The following is a 20,666-nucleotide window of genomic DNA, read 5'->3' as shown; positions in this document are numbered from 1 at the left end:
TACTAAGTACATTTCCTCATATTGTTTTTTTTTTATCTCTCTAAGTTCATTCATTTAATGAAGAATAATATGAGAGGGGTGAGATAAGACAAGAGGAAAATGAGAGTAATTAAAATGCAAATAACTCAAAAATTTTAGGTTTTTTCAACCTAAAGAACAAATTTCCTCTATAATTGTGAAAGATATTTGCATTTTATAAAGATTTATTTTTATTTATTTGAAAGGCAGAGTTTTAGAGAGAGATGGAGAGACAGAAAGAGATCCTTCATCTAATGATTCACTCCCCAAGTGGCCACAATGGTTAGGACTGGACCAAGCCAAATCCAGAGCCAGGATCTCCATCCAGCATTCCCATGTGGGTGGCAGGGGCCCAAGTACTTGGGCCATCTTCCTCTGCTTTTCTAGATGCATTAGCAGGGTGCTGGATTGGAAGTGGAGCAGCCATATGAGATTCTGAACCAGCACCCATATGAGCTGCCAGCGTTGCAGCTGGTGGCTTTACCTGCTGTGCTACAATGCTGGCCCCACCGGATATTTACATTATTATTCTCAAAGCTGAATATATGGCAACTAAGTACATATTTTTAATTTCTGAAAATGAAAAACTGAGAAGTTAATGAAAAAAATCCATTGAAAAATCAAAGAATCACAGATGATTCAGTGTTTAATTTTTTTTCTTGTTGTGTCCTGTTCATTTTGGTAGTTGGCCAGTTGTCTAACTCATTGTTCCAAATTACAAGGATAAATTGCACCTTATGAATTTTTTGCCATTCTGAGTTAAGGGAGAGATTAGTTCAACTAAGTCATCCATTTATAAAAAAACAGAGTACTGGGGTGGAGCAGACAGAGACATTGATAGATTAAAAAACAGTATGTCCACAATAATGAAAAGTGTGTTCTCTGAATATTTAAGACAATGGTTAGGTCAGTGGAGGCAGATGGTTGTTTGGAGAGTGAGAACAATCCGCGGAAACCACATCCACTTACCTAGTTAGCACTGGAAGCAGGTTAGTCTTGCCTCTAAGATTCCATAAAACATCCCCACCTCAGCTACCTCTGCAACTCCCTGAGGGATGATTATTCTGGTCTAGCTTTAAGCTATCAGAAGTAGGGAGGGTCTTTGGAGGGAAGGCAGTCCTTTCTAACTGCCACACATTTCTCTTTGCCTATTTTTACATTTTGCTAATTTAAATCTGCATATTTAATCCAATAACTGTTCTTTGCTTTATACTCCAGAAGTTTAATTTAGGGAACACTATGCTACTCTAAACTATGTAAGTACTTCAAAGATTGATTCCTCCCTCAAAAAATGCTAGGCTATTTTTTTTTTTTAATTCTTGCCCAGTCACCTGTATGAAATAATATTCAGGACAAATGGGTCTCATCAGATTTAACTTGATTCTACAACCACATTTATTTTTAGAATTTCAAAATATCCCCAGTGAAAAATGGGTAAATACAGCAGAACTTTATTCTCAAATCTCACAGTGTTCTGTAAGGAAAAGCACAAAGCAGACGTCAGATGAGCTGTTTTGATAATGAGGGGTCCACTAGCTGGTGTTTTCTTCTCCGGATCTGAGACTGATCTGTAAAATGAAAAAATCAGACCACATGATATGTGAGTCATCTTTATTATTGTTTGCTGGGCAGAAGTTATGCCTTTATACTTCACAATGCAAGCTTCAGGTCTCTTTTCACATGTGTAATATAATATGCGTAAGAAGTATCTATCCACTTCTATCTATCTCCACTTCCTCCATCTCCACGCCAACATCATCTGTCATCTAGATGGCACAATAACTTTCTCATGGTTCGATATTTTTCTGTTCTGGTTTCTTTCCAGTTCATTTCCCACACAGAAGCAATGGTGATTTTAAAACAGAAGTTGGTCTGTTGTATGCTCCAGCTTAAATGCCCCCAGAAGTTTCCCATGACTTTTTAATAAAATGCAAAGAAAGAATTTCAAGGTCCTGCCTCATCTCCTCAGCCCACAATTCCAGTCTCACCCCTCACTGCCACTCTCTCTTTTGGCAGTACACCAGCTGCCCTGGCTCATTGTCACTATGAGTAACTCTCCAAGATCTTGTATGTACTCTTCCCTCCATCCAGGCTCCTCTTCCACCCAGTGTTCACATCATTATCTCCTGCTCATGTTTAAAGTCTCAGATAAAACTGTCCTTCAAATGTCACCTCCAGAGACAAGCCTCCCCTGATGTTTCTACCCAAAGCCGTTTTCTCTTTCTTGTTTTCTATCTCAGATGTTATCAGTTTCTCTCATGGGTGTTGTCTAAATTTGAGTTCTGTAACTTATTTGTTGTTTGCTGGATTTGGACTTAGACTCTCTTCCCAAATTGCATTTCTGCTTGCCTATCTTGTTCAGCTTGACATCCTCAGTGCACAGCTTGGTGTCTATTCCATATCAGATACACAATAAATGTTTGCTGAATGGGTGAATAAATATGGGCTGGAGATGGGAAATATGTCTCTATGTAGCATGGGTGTAGTGTGCGTATCACAGGCACAGAATTCAGTGATAATGATCTGGGATGAGTAAGTAGAAGAGGACAACTCTGCTCTGCAGGTGGGAACTGTGCCCACATAAGACATGTTCAATGTAGATCACTACATCTTATGGTTTTATACTTCTTCAAGCACCTCTTTAAAGACTTATTCATTTATTTGAAAGGAAGAGTGACAGAAAAAGAGGAAGAGGGAGGGATGGAGGGAGGGGAAGAGAGAGAGAGGGAGGGGAAGAGAGAGAGAGAATCTTCCTTCTACTGGTTCACTCCCCAAATGCTTGCAACAGCCAGGGCTGAGCCAGGCTGATGCCAGAAGCCAGGAACTCCATGCAGGTCCCCCATGTGGGTGACAAGGACTCAGGTATTAGAGTGATTACCTGTTGCCTACCATGCACATTAGCAGCAAGCTAGACAGGAAGCTGAGTAGCTAAGACTCAATCTCAGGTATTCAGATATGGGATGTTGGTATTCAAAAGTGCAGCTTAACCCACTGTGCCACAGTGCCCACCCCCCCCCCAAGGAAGTGCCACACTGTTTTTATTTTTGCTCACTTAATATAAAGAGAACAATATATACTAAACTGATCTTCTGTATATAAAGAGAATTGAAAATGAATCTTGATGTGAATGGAAGGGGAGAGGGAGCGGGAAAGGGGAGGGTTGCGGGTGGGAGGGAAGTTATGGGAGGGGGGAAGCCATTGTAACACATAAGCTGTACTTTGGAAATTTATATTCATTAAATAAAAGTTTAAAAAAATTTAAAAAATAATAATAAAAAAATTTTAAAAAAATATAAAGAGAACAAATGTAATGTAGTTCATAGATAAAATTCAAAGAATATAATGATCCTGTGCGTGCTCTCTCTCTTTCTCCTTCCTTCCCGCCCTATCTTCTCCATCCCTTCTTTCCTTCTTTCTTTTCCACTCTTGAGCTGAAAACAATGAAAGTCAGAATCACTTCCAAGCTTTCTTTAGCGTCTGCCTTTATCTTCTCCAGAGAGAAAATAGGGGGTACGTTAGGTGAGTCTATTTTTTAGGCAGTGATTTGAAAACTCTTATTTCCTAACAGTGAAGGTGAAATGAAAAGGTCTGAAATGCAGCAAATGATGACATGAATCCCACCCTCTACACTATCTGAAGTTTCCATAGAAATATGAGTGCAGCAGCTCCTTCTTTAGCCCTTCCTGTAAAGAAATCTAAAGCATTTGACAATTAGGTCCTGGAGAAAATGCTCCTATGCAAACTTCCAAACCCAACATGTTCAGTTCTGTCAAGTCAGGGAATCTATTTCTGAATCAATTATGTAATTTAAATGATTAGCTAATTTAAAAATCGAAACATGAGCTTTTTCTTTTACTGCCAATTATTAACAAACAATTGCCATCTCATAGTCATCATAAATTTCTTAGTCCTGTGTACCTGGAAACATTTTCGCAGGTGTTTAGCTAAGAATTCTGCCTAACACTGAGCCAATTGGCAAAGAAGAAATTTTATGGGATCCAGCTATAAAAGTACAAAGCAGGGCAAAAATGATGGATTTGGAACAAAGGAACAGTGAATTGATAAAAATCAGAGAATGCCCAGAAAGGGGAAATGGGGCTGCTGACCTGAGAACCACAAACGCAACTCAGATACACAATCCATTTCTCAACTTTGCCCTCCATGTAGAAACAGAAGCTTAATTGGTGGCCCACAATAGCCTTCAAATGACATGCACCTATAAAAAAATTTCCTGGAGAAAGTGATCACAGTTTCTTCATTTTTCCAATGAGATCTACAGCTCTATCGAGATTAAAAACAGCTAGAGTAGAATATCAGGTAAATACCTAGATAAGTGAGCAAAAAGCATTTTTCTGTATCCATTACTCAAGTATGTATTGAACAGGCCTACAAAAATAATCCTTAATCAAATTTTAAAACTGGATTTTTCCAAGGCAAGAGTGGAGAACACAGAGATGACTCTAACAAAATTTAGAAGGAATATAATTAAAGCTGTTCACATTCTGCAGACAGAACACTTAGGCTGAGTGCCGTCCCCTGCTCTGGACTTCCAGCTGTTTTTGGATACCTGTCCCAGGATTTTGCATAATTTTTTCCAATGGAATTATTCCACAAGTACAAAATTAGAAATGTATTTATTATTTTCCTTGGATGATTTTTTTTACATATAATAAAACTTAACCACTTTTAAGAGCAGCATGTACCACAAATAAAAAGTCGGGCCACAAGACTGTTTAGGAAGAATCCATTTTTTAAAAGAAATTTAAATTATTAAATAAGGAGAATGCCTTCCTTTTGTGCGACCTTACTTTAGCCAAACTTTTGGAAAGCTTTGGAAGGTTGAGAACATCATTTTTAAAATTGTATTTATTTACTTACTTACTTACTTACTTATTTGAAAGGCAGAGTTAGAAAGAGAGGGGGAAACAGAGAGAGAGAGAGATCTTCCATCCACTGGTTCACTCTCCAAAAGGCCCCAATAGCCAGTGCTGAGCTACTACAAAACCAGAAGCCAGGAGCTTCATCCAGGTCTCTCATGTGAGTATAGGAGCACAAGTGCTTGGGCCATCTTCTGCTGCTTTCCCAGGCACATTAGCAGGGAGCTGGATCAGAAGTAGAGCAGCCAGGACTCGAACCGGCATCCATATGGGTTGATGGTGTCACAGGCTACAGCTTAACCCACTAAGCCATAATGCTGGCCCCAAAGAGATCATTTCTACACTGGAGTTGAATCTACTTCATTGTGGATTATTGTGAATTACCAAGGCACCACAGGCAGGAGGAGATAATGGATTATTTTACACTTTGGAGACCCAGCGCATATGATGAGTGCAGCTTCAGGAAACCATCCACTTCCATTTTCAAAAGAGGAATATGTGCACTACATTTTAGACTTTCCAAATAAAATTAAAAGGTATTTTTAGAGTTTGTTATTTTTAGAACCATCCATTTAAAGGATCTCATTTATTCAAGAGATTTTCTTCATATTGTCCTATAAAAGAAGTAATTTTTATTCTGGCGCGTGGAATTCATGGATTTGGTATATATTTTCTTGCATAGGAGTACCATTGCCTTCACATATAACACATTTTTGAAAAGGGATTGAAAGTCAAATATCTGAAATAATAGACATATACAATGTAATACTGGCTCGATTTTCATTAATTTAAAAAATGTATAAACCACAACATTACAGTTCACTGCCTTCTTGTGGTACGCAATCCAGCAAATAAGTGTGAAATCTGGAAGCCCAGCTGCACTGCTCATTAAGGCTACAGGTGGGGATGAGGTCTGGATCGAGATCTGATAAGCAATGATGGGGACAGGGATTCTCTGTCATCCTGGGGTCTGCGCATTTTGAGCCAAGTATTTTCATTTCCCACAGAATCCCACTCCATCATTCCTCCAAGAGCAACAGATAATAGGGGACCCTCAATTTTAACTCATCTGCTAGATTTCTGGAAAAAAAAAAAAAAAAGGAAAAAACTTTTTCTTTCCCTGACACTGAAAAACAAACCAGGTGGAGGCTTGGCCACTTGGACACCCACACAGGCGTCTCTGATAGCTCAGCTGCTTAACCCAGCACGATCAGATTCTTCATACCTCCATCTTCATCCCCTATGTGAGTCAGAAATAATGATATCCAGGAGACTGGTAGACTCAGAGGAAGCTGTGGGCCAGGCAGAGGAAGGAATCCAGGTTAGCAGCCTGTCTTGGTCAGGTTTCTCCAGACAAACAAAATCAACAGGTTGTGCAAGGGGCCTGCAAAAAGTTCATGGAAAAATGAATATTATGAAAACAATACACATGGATTTCAAGTATTTTTGCATGAAAATAAACATACCGTTTCATTCTATTTTTCCACAAAGTACTTGAGAGATTGGGAAAGTCCCTAAGATAAGGGTGGTGCAGGCTCTCCAGCTCTGACCAGGAATGCATATTACCTGGCTGAAAAAACCTGCTGGACCGCGGAAAATTGACCATAACTGAGAAGGGACTGCTGCTACAAGCCTATACATTGTATTATAGGCTATGTTGCAGCAGCACTCAGCTTTTTACTGTTCTGCCTTCCTGCAGCTCCCTTGCAGCATGCTCGACAAATATAACTCTTCTCACTCTCTCTCTGGATTCTGGTGAATTCATTCCCCACCTGTGAAACCAGCCTCAAGTGGTCGCTTCCTGCAGCAGAGTTCATCATGGGAATTGGCTTATGCAATTACGGGGGCCAAGAGGTTCCACAACATTTTCTCAGCCAGCTATAGAACCAACAAAGCTGTATGTAATTCAGTCTGCATTCAAAGACCTGAGAACCACAGACTCTGATGGTGGAGCTCACAATCTAAGCCCAAAGGCTGGAGAACAGGAGCACCTGTCTAAGGGCAGGAGAAGATCAATAGGAAAAAAAAAAATTCCTCCTTGCTCCACTTCTTTGTTTTGTTTGGGCCCTGGGCCAATTGAATGGTGCCCACCCACAGTGGTGAGGGTAGAGCTCCTTTAAATCAGTCTACTAATTTAAATATTAGTTTCTTCCAGAAACACATTTGCAATTACACTAAGAAATAATGTTTTACCAGCAATATGGGTATCTCTGAGCTCTGTAAAGTTGACGCCTAAAATTAAACCACTCACTACATAACCCTTTGTGTGAGCTAAAGAATTGAAGGCCCATAGGAATCCTGGGGTTTTGCAGCATGGGAGGGTGGAAGACATGTTCTTCAACATGGCAGCCAGGGAGATTGTGGAGCTCTGAGGATGAGTGCAACCCTGCGCCCCTCGGTGGAGAAGCAAAACAGAAACGCTCCTGGTTGGTTCATCATCACGAGTGCTCAACTTCAGACACTCCCAGCAGGCCTCATTCCAGGGGCACCACTTACAATAGCACAAAATCGACATCATTGGGCATACATACAAGCCTAAATCTGGTAAAGTAAATGAAGGATGATTGGAGAGGAGTCAATGTATAAAATGTGAAAAGATAACATGCATGGAAATTCAATGCATGACTTGAAGTGAAAGATCTAATGTCACCTCCTGAAGTTCTTTCCACCTGTTCCTAGAAACTGGATGATTCTAGTATGATCTTCCTACCCACATCATTGGATGAGCTAAGAGCAAACAAACTTTATAACAGCTGAATTAGTTTATTTATTATAATATTTACAGGAGAAGGAGGAGGTTGGACCAAAGGCTTAAGTAAGAATTTAACATGTGAAAAACTCCATGATGCGATGTAGCACAAACCCTCATCCTGTTTCATTTCAGGATAAGCTTTACACACATGCGTCCACACACACATGTATACGTGTGTCTGCAGGAGTTTTCAAAAAGTCCACAGAAAAGTCATGTGATGAAAATCTATGCATGCATTTTAAAAAAGTGTTTCACTAAATAAACTCTTTAATTTGTGTTTTCTGTACACTTTTTGGCATATCTTTGTACATCCTCATAGTTTGGAACAGGCAATTTCAATGGCAAACTCATGAGTCTGGCAAACTCATTGGAGATGATGCTATCGCTTTAAGGATTGTGAAGAGTAACAGAGTGCTTAAGTTTGCAGGCTATCAAGTTTGTAGCCATAATTTCCAGATACCCTTTGTTCTATCTCTTACAAGCTTACTAGGTTAGGTAACTTGACTAAGTTTAGTCCTAGAACCTATACGCCCTTATCAGAAAATTAGAGATAACAAAAGAGTGCTTATGTCTTTAGGCTGCAAAGGTTACGTGAGCCATTGTGCATAAATGCACCTCTACTTCTACCCAGTCTACCCCCATGTGTTAAAAGAGTGATGGTGGTGGTAATAGTGATAGCGATACTAGTTGTGGTTGTAGTATTTTTCCTTCCCATACCTGCAGGCTCATGGCACTAGCTGGGATTACAAAGCCTCTCTAATTTTCTGCTGCCATGAACCATGTGGTTTTGTTTTTTCATTTCAATTTATTGTTGCATAACATTGTTTCACATGAACATCTAACAGGCCAAAAATAAATTTAAAAGAATAAAAAATGAACTGGTGCTGGCACCATGGCTCACTTGGTTAATCCTCTGCCTGCGGTGCTGGCATCCCATGTGGGTGCCAGGTTCTAGTCCCGGTTGCTCCTCTTCCAGTCCAGCTCTCTGCTATGGCCTGGGAAAGCAGTGGAGGATGGCCCAAGTGCTTAGGCCCCTGCATCCGCATGGGAGACCAGGAGGAAGCACCTGGCTCCTGACTTCGGATTGGCGCAGTGCCGGATGTGTCGGCTATTTGGGGGAGTGAACCACCAGAAGGAAGACCTTTCTCTCTGTCTCTCTCTCTCTCACTAACTCTGTCAAATAAGAAAGAAGGAAGGAAGGAAGGAAGGAAGGAAGGAAGGAAGGAAGGAAGGAAGGAGAGAGAGAGAGCGCGCGCGGAAGGAAGGATAAACTAGCAACTTCATAGACAAAAAAATAAACCTTTTCTCTTTGTCCTCTTTAATCATCTTACACAAAGCAACTACTTATAGTACAGCTGGACACATGCACAAAAAAGTTACTGGAAAGCCCAGAATAAGATTATTCTTTTTGTTGCTGCTTTTGCTTTTTTTACAAGATTTTTTTCTTTCTTTCTTTGAGATAAAGATGAACATGGTCACATCACAAGTCAGAGGTAGAACAGAGGACGATCTGAAGGCTGGTTTGGTCACTCCCAGAACCCTAATAATATGTAGAGAAATAGAACACGCACATTTTCCTTTTTACTTTTAAGAAAAAATGTCCGGTCTGAAAGTTTGGTTCCTTGTTCCCCTGTTGGAGATTCACCGGACCGGTAATTTGGGTTGGGCAGTGGAGAGCGCGCATCGTCTGTAGGTGGCGCTGCCGCGCTGGGCCGGCGGCCTCTCAGCGGGGGTGACCACGTATTGGGTCTGAGGTCTGAATAGGTTCCTGTGGCCTGCTTTTTAAACTTCTCCCTTTCTTGCTTTCTGGTCTTCCCCATCAGTCTGCTTCTTGATGCCAACGTCGTCACCCTCATCATCTTGGGCTGCACGCTTGCCTGCCTGGCTCCCCCTGCTCTGGTTCATTCCCAGCCTCTTCCTCCTCTGCCTCATTCACCTCCTGCTTCCTATTTTCCTCGTTAGTGTCCCATTAACAGGGTCATCTCTGCTATGAACCGTACACTAATAGGCATGATTGAGTGGCTGATTTTAAAGCTTCTCTTGTACACCTATGATTGCTTGGCTCCCCTTAGCTTTGGAGACACTATGCAACAATATTCAAATGTTTCCCCACTCCTTTCTTTCTAATTTCAACATAATCTCTTTTTTGAGGATTTAGGTTGCTAAACTTTTAAATGACAAAAAAAGTTTTCTTAGGACGACTGTATATGCAAAAATGCTGTGGGAACACAGATTTATTCGGTTACATCCAGCTGACTGTGAGACTGAGTTTACCAAGTCATGCGACCTGTGAGGCACACGCTCTTGTTTTGGACGTATCAATTGAAGAAAGACTGTAGAAGAGAAAAAGGCCCCACAGACGCATGGAAACGCTCTTCAGATGTGTGAATGGCTTTCACCTGAATTCATTTGTCTCTTTATTTATCTTCCATGAATTCATTCACCAAGTGTTTCTTCAGGGTTCCATGTGCCAGAAACAGGGCCAAGGTGAGGCAACAGCAGAGAAACAGGAATTTTGGGTTCTTTCCTTGGAGATCAGATGAAGGGATAGATTAATTTCCAAATGCAGGAAAAATACCAGAGGACAAAAGATCCAAGAAGACTGTTTTTTCATTTAAGTAATGGAGGATTTTGCTAACTATCACACCTTTCAAAAAGAAATGCACTGGCTGCATGAGGTGAGTACTTGTCCAACACTACATGTGGCCAAGCAGAGGTTGTGATTTCTAAATTAAAGATGACAAAATATTTTATCAAAGACTCTTTCCTTGGCCAGAGAAGTCTTGGGAACATAGTTCAGTGATATGGAACAAAACTGAAAGCTTAGACCAGGATGAACAACCAAAATTAGTGTCTCTAAAGACATACATAAAAATCAAAGATTTGACTAGGTTTTACTTTACATAGATAAAAGGTGACAGCCCTGTGAGCTTACATAGATCCTATTTTATTGACAGCAAATCCTATGTGTCCATACATATTTATTCGTTTTAAACTTTTATTGTATAATTTTCAATCCATAAAAAACATATCATTAGTAAATTAATAAGCAATAATAAAATAATACCTTGTAACTGATGCCAAAATTAAGAACCATAACTGGCAGTTTCACAAGTAGCTGAAACGATCTATGGGCACCACTTGATTTTATATCCTGACCTGGCCTCCCCACTGCTACCAAAGTTAACAGTTTGCCACATGGATATGAAGGGTCTTCACAAAGCTTCTGAACAATGTGTATTATGAAAAAATGGGTGGATCTCAAAGTCTTTTTCCACCCAAACTAAACTTTCTTTGTTCTCCTTTTCCATGAACTTTTTCAAATACCATTCTGTGTATGCAAATTTAATATTGTTTTTACAGTTTCTTGCTGTTTTACTTTTAAAATGATAGCAAGTCCTTTGCTTTCTCTCATGTTGTTGCATAAATTAATCATTTCACTACTGTAAAAATAACAATGGATATTTGTTTCCAAATACAAGCCTGCTTTCCCTTTGTTTAATGGTTACTGGTTTTATGTCACATTGGAAAAATTCTTCCTTACATCACTGCCACAAATGAAATCGGACAAGACCCCCTAAAATTCACACTGAAATGTGGCCCCTTAAAGTTCCCTAGAAATGCTATCCGGGGTGCCACATGCACTACCGCAATTTGGGGTGCCTTACAATTTCAACACGGGCTTATTACTAAATCCCCGATATTAATAAGCCCGAGAGGGTTCTTGCCTAGTATTTAGAGAAGAATTCTAAATACCGGCACAGATAAACGAGGCAGCATGGTACGTTTTAAGCTTTTATTTAGTGAGAAAGATGCATAGGAGAGTGAGAGCTTTATTTAGGGGAGAGAGGTGAATGGGGGTTCATACTGAGCACCAGGAACCAGCGGCATGGATGAGCAGCTAGGCCAGGAAGCCCAGAGCACATGGATCGAAGGTCATGTGCCCTGGAGGCGTGGGGCTACAGCAAGCCCCTTCCTAGCAAGACGCAAGAGAAAAAGAGCAGGCTGGGCACACTGTGCCCCAGGCTTTTAACCGACTCCAAAGGGGAGTGGTCAATTAACCTGATTGGCTGGTGGGCACCCCGGTGCGGCCAGGTAGGGGAATGAGGCCACACAAGGGCATGGCAAAGGCATTAGGTAGGAGCATGAGGTCACACAGGGGCGTGGTCTTCCAGTTCACAAATCTGATCAACTCCAACCTGTATGCCTGCCTACTTCATTCCCCCCTCAGAGACTCCAGACCTTAATCTTAAGGGGATGCTGATGGGCGTTGAGTCTCCATCTTCTGTAGCTACTTCCTGCTGATTAGGGGCGCAGACCCTGCCTGTTCTCGGTCTGGAAGTCTCTGCCTATCTCATCTAATGAGTTCACTTCGCGAGCTGGATCTCTCTCAGTCACTGCCATCCTCAGTGTCTCCTGCATGGTCATCATTATTCTCAGAAGCTGCCGGGTTCTGCTGGGTTATTTTAGATATAAATGAAGGTCCATTGTCACTCTGGAGTGACCGTGGAAGTCCAAAGTGTGGCACAATGTCTTTTAACATGGCTTTAAGCACCTTGTGTGCTTTCTCCGTTCGGGTTGAAAAGGCCTTTATCCATCCTGTAAAAGTAACGATAAAGACTAGGAGGTACCTATAATTACTAATTGGGAGCATATTGGTAAAATCAACCTGCCAATCTACACCTGTTTGTTCCCCTCCTCTGCACAGAGACAACAGGGGAGGTGGCCTTACATGGGGAGGGTTATTCTGTAAACACAGTGGCCAAGATCGAGTCATTTCCTTTATGACCGTATTTAGTCCCTTTCCTCCAAAAGCTCGGGAGACCAGTTGTACTAAGGTGTCTCTTCCCGTGGGTAGAGTTGTGTATCTCCTTTATAATTTTCCATTGAGTGGCCATTGGGAGCATAATTATGATTTAGCATCCACCATCAATTTGCATTTTTAGTATAGCCTCGCTGTTGGGCCCATTCATCTCAGGCTCCATATAGTGCGGTTCCTTAACCACTTCCACAGATTGAGGTATAAGGGCCATTTCCAAACTTTCCTGTGTAGCTGCTCTATCTGCTAATGCATTTCTCTGGTTAACATAATTATCTCCCTTCTGATGTCCCTTGCAGTGGATGACGGTCACTTCTAAAGGCTCCAGTGCTGCCTGAAGTAGAGCCCGTATCTCTTTTTCATATTTAACAGGGTTCAGTAAGCCCCTCTCTTTCCAGATTGCTGCATGTGCATGTAACACAAGGAAAGCGTATCTGGAATCCATCTATCTATCTATCTATCTATCTACCTATCTATCTATCTATCTATATTAACTCGCTGACTTTTTCCCAGTTGTAAAGCCCTAGTCAATGCAATAAGCTCTGCCTTTTGGGCTTAAGTATCATGTGGTAGTGCTTGGGCTTCTATTGTCTGCCTTTCTAACTCCTTCCTTCATACAGCTGCTGCCATTAGTAAACCATTTGGCATCTGGATTTTCCAGAGGCTCATCTCGTAGGTCTGGCCCACTAGAGTACACCTGCCTACTTCACAAAGACATTCTCTTTTTTAAAATTTATTTATTTATTTGAAAGGAGAGTTACAGAGAGGCAGAGGCAATGAGAGAGAGAGAGATCTTCCATTCACTGGTTCACTCCCCAAATGGCTGCAGTGGCTGGTGCTGCGCCAATCCGAAGCTAGGAGCGAGGAGTTTCTTTCAGCTCTCCCACACAGGTACAGGGGCCCAAGGACTTGGGCCATCTTCCACTGCTTTCTCAGGCCATAGCAGAGAGCAGGATGGGAAGTGGAGCAGCTGGGACTCAAACTGGTGCCCGTATGGGATGCCGGCACTGCAGGTGGTAGCTTTACCTGCTGTGCCACAGCGCCAGCCCTAAAAACATTATCTTATATATCTACACAGTTTAAAGTTTTGCAGCTCATATTCAACCTTCTAAATCCCTTTCAAACTGAATTTTGAGCCTTGTGTGAGGTAAAACTCCAGTTTCATTTAAGAGTATGTAACAGTTCCTCTATTTTCCAATGACATATCATGTCACCTGCCTCATATATCAGTTTTTCATATGTGCTGCATCTCTTTCTGGGTTCTCAGGACAGTATGTTCATCCTTGTCCAATAATATACCATATTAATTCCTGTATCTTTACAATAAATGTTTATATCTTCTTCAGGAAGGGCTTGGCTACTGTGAGCTTCTGCTCCCTGTTATAAATTTCAGAACCAGCTAATTAGATTTGTCAACAGCTAGTTGAGGGGTGGGCATTTGGCCTAGCAGTTAAGATGCCAGTTGGGACACACACACTCCATATCAGAGTGCCTCAGTTCAAGCCCTATCTCCTCTCCTGATTCTGACTTCTGGCTAATGCACACCTTAGGTGATGGAGGTGAGGACTTATGTAGTGGAATCCCTACCACCCACATGGGACACCTGAATTGAGTTCCAGGATCCTGGCTTTGGCTTGGCCCCCAGATCTGGCTGTTGCAAGCATTCGGGGAATCACTGAATGAGAACTAGTGTGCTTATTTTCTCTCTCCTCTCTCTCTCTCTCTCTCTCTCACACACACACACACGTAAATAAAAATAATATTTTAGAATACAACCAGTTGATGTTTTTAAAACTTATTTTATTTGATTTTATCAGCAATAATTATACAAATTGATGGGCCACAGTGCAACATGTCAATACATTTATACAATGTGTACTAATCAGATCAGGGTATTCAATATTTCCCTTTCCTTAACATTACTTTATGATTGGAGCCTTGAGGTTCAGTTTTCCATTTTCTCATGATATATATAATAATAGATAACTTTGAACTACAGTCAGCCCACTGTGTGGTGTAACGCTAGGAATGTATTTCTTTGATCTGAATAATATTATCCAGATTCCCTTTATCCTCCAGCCCAAACTCTTCAAGCCTCTGATAATCATTATTCTGTGTTCAGACTAAGTTGTTCAGCTTCCACAAAAGAAAAACATGTGGTATTTGTCTTCCTGTTTTTTGGTTTATTTCACATTGACATGCAAAAGGACATTATTTTTTATGACTGAATAATATTCCAGTGTTTATGTCACATTTTATTTATGCATTCAGCTTTTGAGTAGGACTATTGGGATCACTAAAGCAAATTGAAGAGGACTGATATTGTTATATATTTTGAAAATTTTCCCATAAATTTTTCTTATAACTATTTTGTTAGACTTATACTACTTTTTTGTTGTTTCTATTATAAATGATTTATGTTTTTCAATATACATACATATATTTATTTATTTGGAAGGCAGAATATCAGACACAGAAAAAGAGAGAGATTTTTCCATCCACTGATCTCACCCCCCAAATGGCCATAATAGCCATGGTTGGACCAGGCTGAAGCCAGGAGCCAAGAACTCATCAGGTCTCCCACATGGGTGGCAGGGGCCGTAGCACTTGGACTATCATCCATCACTTTTGCAGCCACATTAGCAGGGAGATGGATTTGAAGTAAAGCAGCCAGTTTCCAAATTGGCAGTTCAATATGAGCTGCTAATGTTGCAAGTTGTGGCTTAACTCACTGCACCACACTGACAGCCATCAAAATATTTTTTGTTTTTACTGCCACACAGAAGTATACTTTCTTTTGTATATTTTTCTGTTCCCAATATTCAGTTAAACCTTATTTTTTTATTTTTATTTATTTTTTGCCAGGCAGAGTTAGACAGTGAAAGAGACAGAGAGAGAGTTGTAGACAGTGAGAGAGAGACAGAGAGAAAGGTCTTCCTTCCATTGGTTCACTCCCCTCATGGCCGCTACGGCCAACACTGCGCCAATCTGAAGCCAGGAGCTGGGTACTTCCTCCCGGTCTCTCATGCGGGTGCGGGGACCCAAACACCTGGGCCATCCTCCACTGCCCTCCTGGGCCACAGCAGAGAGCTGGACTGGAAGAGGAGCAACCGGGACTAGTACCCAGCACCCCAACTGGGACTAGAACCCGGGGTACCAGTGCCACAGGTGGAGGATTAGCCAAGTGAGCCATGGCGCCGGCCTCAGTTAAACCTTATTATTGATTCTATTTTCTATTTAGCCAATAGCAGCATTTACACAAACCAGTGGTTTTATTCCCTCTTTTTACATTTTGTGCTTTGTAAAGCCAGTTCTTACTATTTCCTTGTGTGATTACACATTGAGGGTCCACTGTGCGGTGCTGAGTAGAAGTGATAGTGAGCCTCTCTGTCTAATTAAGCTTTTTCACTCTACCTCCACTACGAGGGAAATCTAATCTACAAATACAGTAAATTAGAATGAGCAAGTTAAAAGCTAATCTGGCATGCGGAATAATAGACAAAAAGAAAAAGTAAAGGAGTCTGAATCAGTTGATGTAGACACAAAAGGATGAAATGTTTTATGTTACAATATTCTGGGAACATTCTTTATTGTAGTCCAACACAGTGCCGGATGATTAGGGCAACAGCTTCCATTCTCTGTATTCTTTGCTAGGGACCCATGTCTAACAATCTTTTAAATATTGGTCACTCTAATGTTATGCACTAGGTCCCTTCTCTGATAACACATTCTCCTAGTTTTCTTTATCCCGTCATCAGCTCAATCGTGAATTGAGCTACTATAAACACGGAAGTTCAGGTAACTTTCATATGCTGATTTCACCTGCTTTGGGTATATTCCCAGGAGTGGGATAGCTGGGTCACATAGTAGATCTATTTTTAGTTATCTGCATACTATCTTCCATAATGGTTATACCATTTTGCATTCCCATCAACAGTGTATTAGGGAAACTTTTTTTGTCCCACATCCTCATCAGTATTTGTTATTTTTTGACTTTTTGCATCATAGCCATTCTAACTGGGGTGAGCTGATACCTCATTGTGGTTTCTCGTTTTCATTTCCCTGATGGCTAGTGATCCTGAGCATTTTTACATATGTCTGTTGGTCACTTGTATTTCCTCCTTTGAAAAATGCATTTTCATATCTTGTGCCCATTTCTTCAATAGGTTATTTTTTTTGTTGGGTTTCTTTTTTTCCTTAGAAAGCTTTTATTTAATGAATACAACTTTCATAGATACAGCTTAGGAATAGAGCAGTTCTTCCTCTCATACCCGCCCTCCCACACCCGCTCTCATCCCACTACCTACTCCCTCTTGCTTCCCATTCTGCATTAAGATTCATTAATTAATTTTATATACAGAAGACCAACTCTATACTAAGTAAAGATTTTCACAATTTGCACTCACACAGACACATGAAGTATAAAGTACTTTTTGAAAACAAGTTTTACAGTTAGTCCTCATAGTACAACTCATTAAGGACAGAGGTCCTACATGGGAAGTAAGTGCACAGTGACTCCTGTTGTTGATTTAACAATTGACACTCTTATTTATGACGTCAGTGATCTCCCAAGGCTCTCATCATGAGCTGCCAAGGCTATGGAAGCCTTTTGAATCCACAAACTCTGTCAGTATTTAGACAAGGCCATAATCAAAGTGAAAGTTCTCTCCTTACTTCAGAGAAAAATATATCCTTCTTTGATGGCCCCTTCTTTCCACTGGGATCTCACTCAAAGAGGACCTTCATGTAGATCATTTTTTGCCTCAGGGTCTTGACTGTACATGCCTGAAATACTCTTATGGGTTTTTCAGCCAAATCCAAATCCCTTAAAAGCTGAATCTGAAGTCAGAGTGCTGTTTAGTGCATTTTTCATTCTATGAGTCTGCTTTGTGGACTGCTTCCTATGTTAGAACATGCTCTCCTTTTTAATTCTATCTATTGTTATTATCAGACACTTGGTCTTGTTTATGTGATCCCTTTGACACAATTCTATCTATAAAATCAATTGCATACTTAATATGATCACTTTAACACATAAGATGGCATTAATACCCCCCAGCTTACTGGGATTTAGAGTCCCCTGGCAAGTTTTTAGCTTTACTCTTAGGGGTAAGTCCACAGGAATGTGTGCCAAACTGTACATCTCCTCCCTCTCTTATTCCCACTCTTATTTTTTTTTTACTGTGATCTATTTTCAGTTGGATTTAAACACCTCTGAATAATTCTGTGATAAGTAAATAGGTCAACCAATTGTATTAAGTAGAAAAAGAAAATAGTAAAAAAAATAATAAAATAAGATAATAAACTGTTCCTCAATAGTCAAGACAAAGGCTCTTCAAGTCATTGCTTCTCATAGTGTCAATTTCACTTCTACAGATTTCCTTTTAGGTGCTCTGTTAGTTGTCACAGATCAGGGAGAACATATAGTATTTGTCCCTTTGGGACTGGCTTATTTCACTAAATATGGTGTTTTCCAGATTCATCCATTTTGTTGCAAATGACCAGAATTCTTTTTTTCTTTCTTTTTAACCACTGTGTAGTATTCCATAGAATACATATCCCATAATTTCTTTATCCAGTCTTCAGCTGATGCACATTTAGGTTGATTCCAGGTCTTCACTATTGTGAATTGAGCTACAATAAACATTGAGGTGCAGACAGCTCTTTTGTTTGCCAATTTAATTTCCTTTGGGTAAATTGCAAGGAGTGGGATGGCTGGGTTGAATGGTAGGGTTATATTCAGGTTTCTGAGGAATCTCCAGACTGACTTCCACAGTGGCTTTACCAGTTTGCATTCCCACTGAGTGGATTAGTGTCCCTTTTTCTCCACATCCTCGCCAATATCTGTTGTTAGTTGATTTCTGTATGTAAGCCATTCTAACCGGGGTGAGGTGAAACCTCGTTGTGGTTTTGATTTGCATTTCCCTGATGGCTGGTGATCCTGAACATATTTTCATGTGTCTGTTGGCCATTTGGATTTCCTCTTTTGAGAAACATTTGTTTAAGTCCTTGGCCCATCTAAGTGGGTTGTTTGTTGTGGAGTTTCTTGCTCTCTTTGTAGATTCTGGCTATTAATCCTTTATCAGTAGCATACTTTGAAAATTATTTCTTCCATTCTGTCAGTTGCCTCTTCATTTTCCTAACTGTTTCTTTTGCCATACAGAAACTTCTCAATTTGAAGTAGTCCATTTGTTAATTTTGGCTTTCACTGCCTGTGCCTCTGGGGTCTTTTCTAAGAACTCTTAGCCTGTGCCAATGTCTTTCAGGATTTCTCCAATGTTCTCTCATAATTTGATTGTGTCAGGTTGTAGATTAAGTCTTTAATCCATGTTGAGTGGATTTTTGTGTAAGGTGTAAAGTAGGGCTCTTGCTTCATACTTCTGCACATGGAAATCCAGTTTTCCCAGCATCATTTGTTGAAAAGACTGCCCTTGCTCCAGGGATTGGTTTTAGCTCTTTGATGAAATATAAATTGGTTGTAGATGTTTGGATTGATTTCTGGTGCTTCTATTCTGTTCCATGGATCTATCCATCTATATTTGTACCAGTACCAGGCTGTTTTGATTATAACTGTTTTGTAGCATGTCTTGAAATCTGGTATTGTGATACCTCCAGCTTTATTTTTGTTGTATAAGATTGCTTTAGCTATTTGAGGTCTCCTGTGGTTCCATATGAATTTCAGCATCATTTTTTCTAGATCTAAGAATGGCTTTGGTATTTTGATTGGTATCACATTGAATCTGTAAATTACTTTTGGAAGAATGGACATTTTGATGATATTGATTCTTCCAATCCATGAACATGGAAGATTTTTCCTTTTTTTATATCTTCTTCTATTTCCTTCTTTCATGTTTCATAATTCTCGTTGTAGAGATCTTTGACATCCTTGGTTAAATTTATTCCAAGGTATTTGATTGTTTTTGTAGCTACTGTGAATGGCATTGATCTTAGAAGTTTTTTCTCAACTGTGTCATTGTCTGTTTCTACAAAGGCTGTTGATTTTTGTGTATTGACTTTATATCCTGCTACTTTACCAAACTCTTTATGAGTTCCAATAGTCTCAGTGGAGTCTTATGGATTCCCTATATATAGAATCATGTCATGTGTAAAGGGGGGTAGTTTGACTTCTTCCTTCCCAATTTTATACATTTGATTTCTTTTTATTGTGTAATGGCTCTGGCTAAAACTTCCAGGACTATATTGAATAGCAATGGTGAGAGAGGGCATCCCTGTCTGGTACCGAATCTCAATGGGAATGCTTCCTACTTTTCTCCTTTCAATATGATGCTGGCTGTGGGTTTGTTATAAATCGCCTTGATTGTGTTGAGGAATGTTCTTTCTATACCCAATTTGCTTCTTCAGCTCCTTTTTATATTCTGGATATTAATTCTTTATCTAATGCATAGTTTGAAAATATTTTCTCCCATTCTGCCAGTTACCTCTTCACTTTGTTAATGGTTTCCTTTGCTGTTGCAGAAGCTTCTTAGCTTCATGTAATCCCATTTGTCTGTCTACTTCTCTTTTATTGCCTGTGCTTGTGGGATATCTTATTTTTAAAGATTTATTCATTTACTTGAAAGGCAGAGTTACAGAAAGAGATGGAGAGAGAGAGAGAGGGAGAGAGAGAGAAAGAGAAAGATCTTCTATCCACTGGTTCACTCCCCAAATGGCCACATTGGCTAGAGCAGGGCAAGACCAAAGCCAGAGGACAGGAGATTCATCTAGGTTTTTTATATGGGTGCAGGGACTCAAGGACTTCAGACATCTTCCATTCTTTTCTCAGGCACATTAGCAGGGAGCTTCACTGGAAGTGGAGCAGCCAAACTTGAATCAGCACCTATATGAGATGTTGATGCTGCAGGCAGCAATTTAACTGACTGTACCACATCATTGGACTCACTTGTGGGATCTTATTTAAGAAGTCTTTACCTAGGCCAATGACTTAAAGAATTTCCCCTATATTTTGCTCTGTAACTAGACGGATTCAAGAATTAGATTTAGTTCCTTGATGCTCTGTGAGTTGATCTTCGTATTTGTATAGGGTGTAAGGTAGGGGTCTTGTATCAAATGTCTGCATGTGAAATCCAATTCCACAACACCAGTTTTTGAAGAGACTGTCTTTTCTCCAGGGAATCCTTTTAGGTCATTCGTCAAAGATTAGTTGGCCATAGAAACATGGGTTAATGTCTGGGGCTTCTAT

The 20,666-nt window shown here is 40.3% G+C and overlaps 1 pseudogene; it reads left to right on the top strand.

Moving 5' to 3' along the window:
* Positions 1-9,862: 9,862 nt before the first annotated feature.
* Positions 9,863-20,666, top strand: part of LOC133750849 (actin, cytoplasmic 1-like) — a 58,270-nt pseudogene continuing 47,466 nt past the window's right edge.

Source organism: Lepus europaeus, chromosome 2 (genome assembly GCF_033115175.1).
Source record: "Lepus europaeus isolate LE1 chromosome 2, mLepTim1.pri, whole genome shotgun sequence".
Taxonomy (NCBI): Eukaryota; Metazoa; Chordata; class Mammalia; order Lagomorpha; family Leporidae; genus Lepus; species Lepus europaeus.
This window is presented reverse-complemented; position numbering and strand designations above follow the sequence as displayed.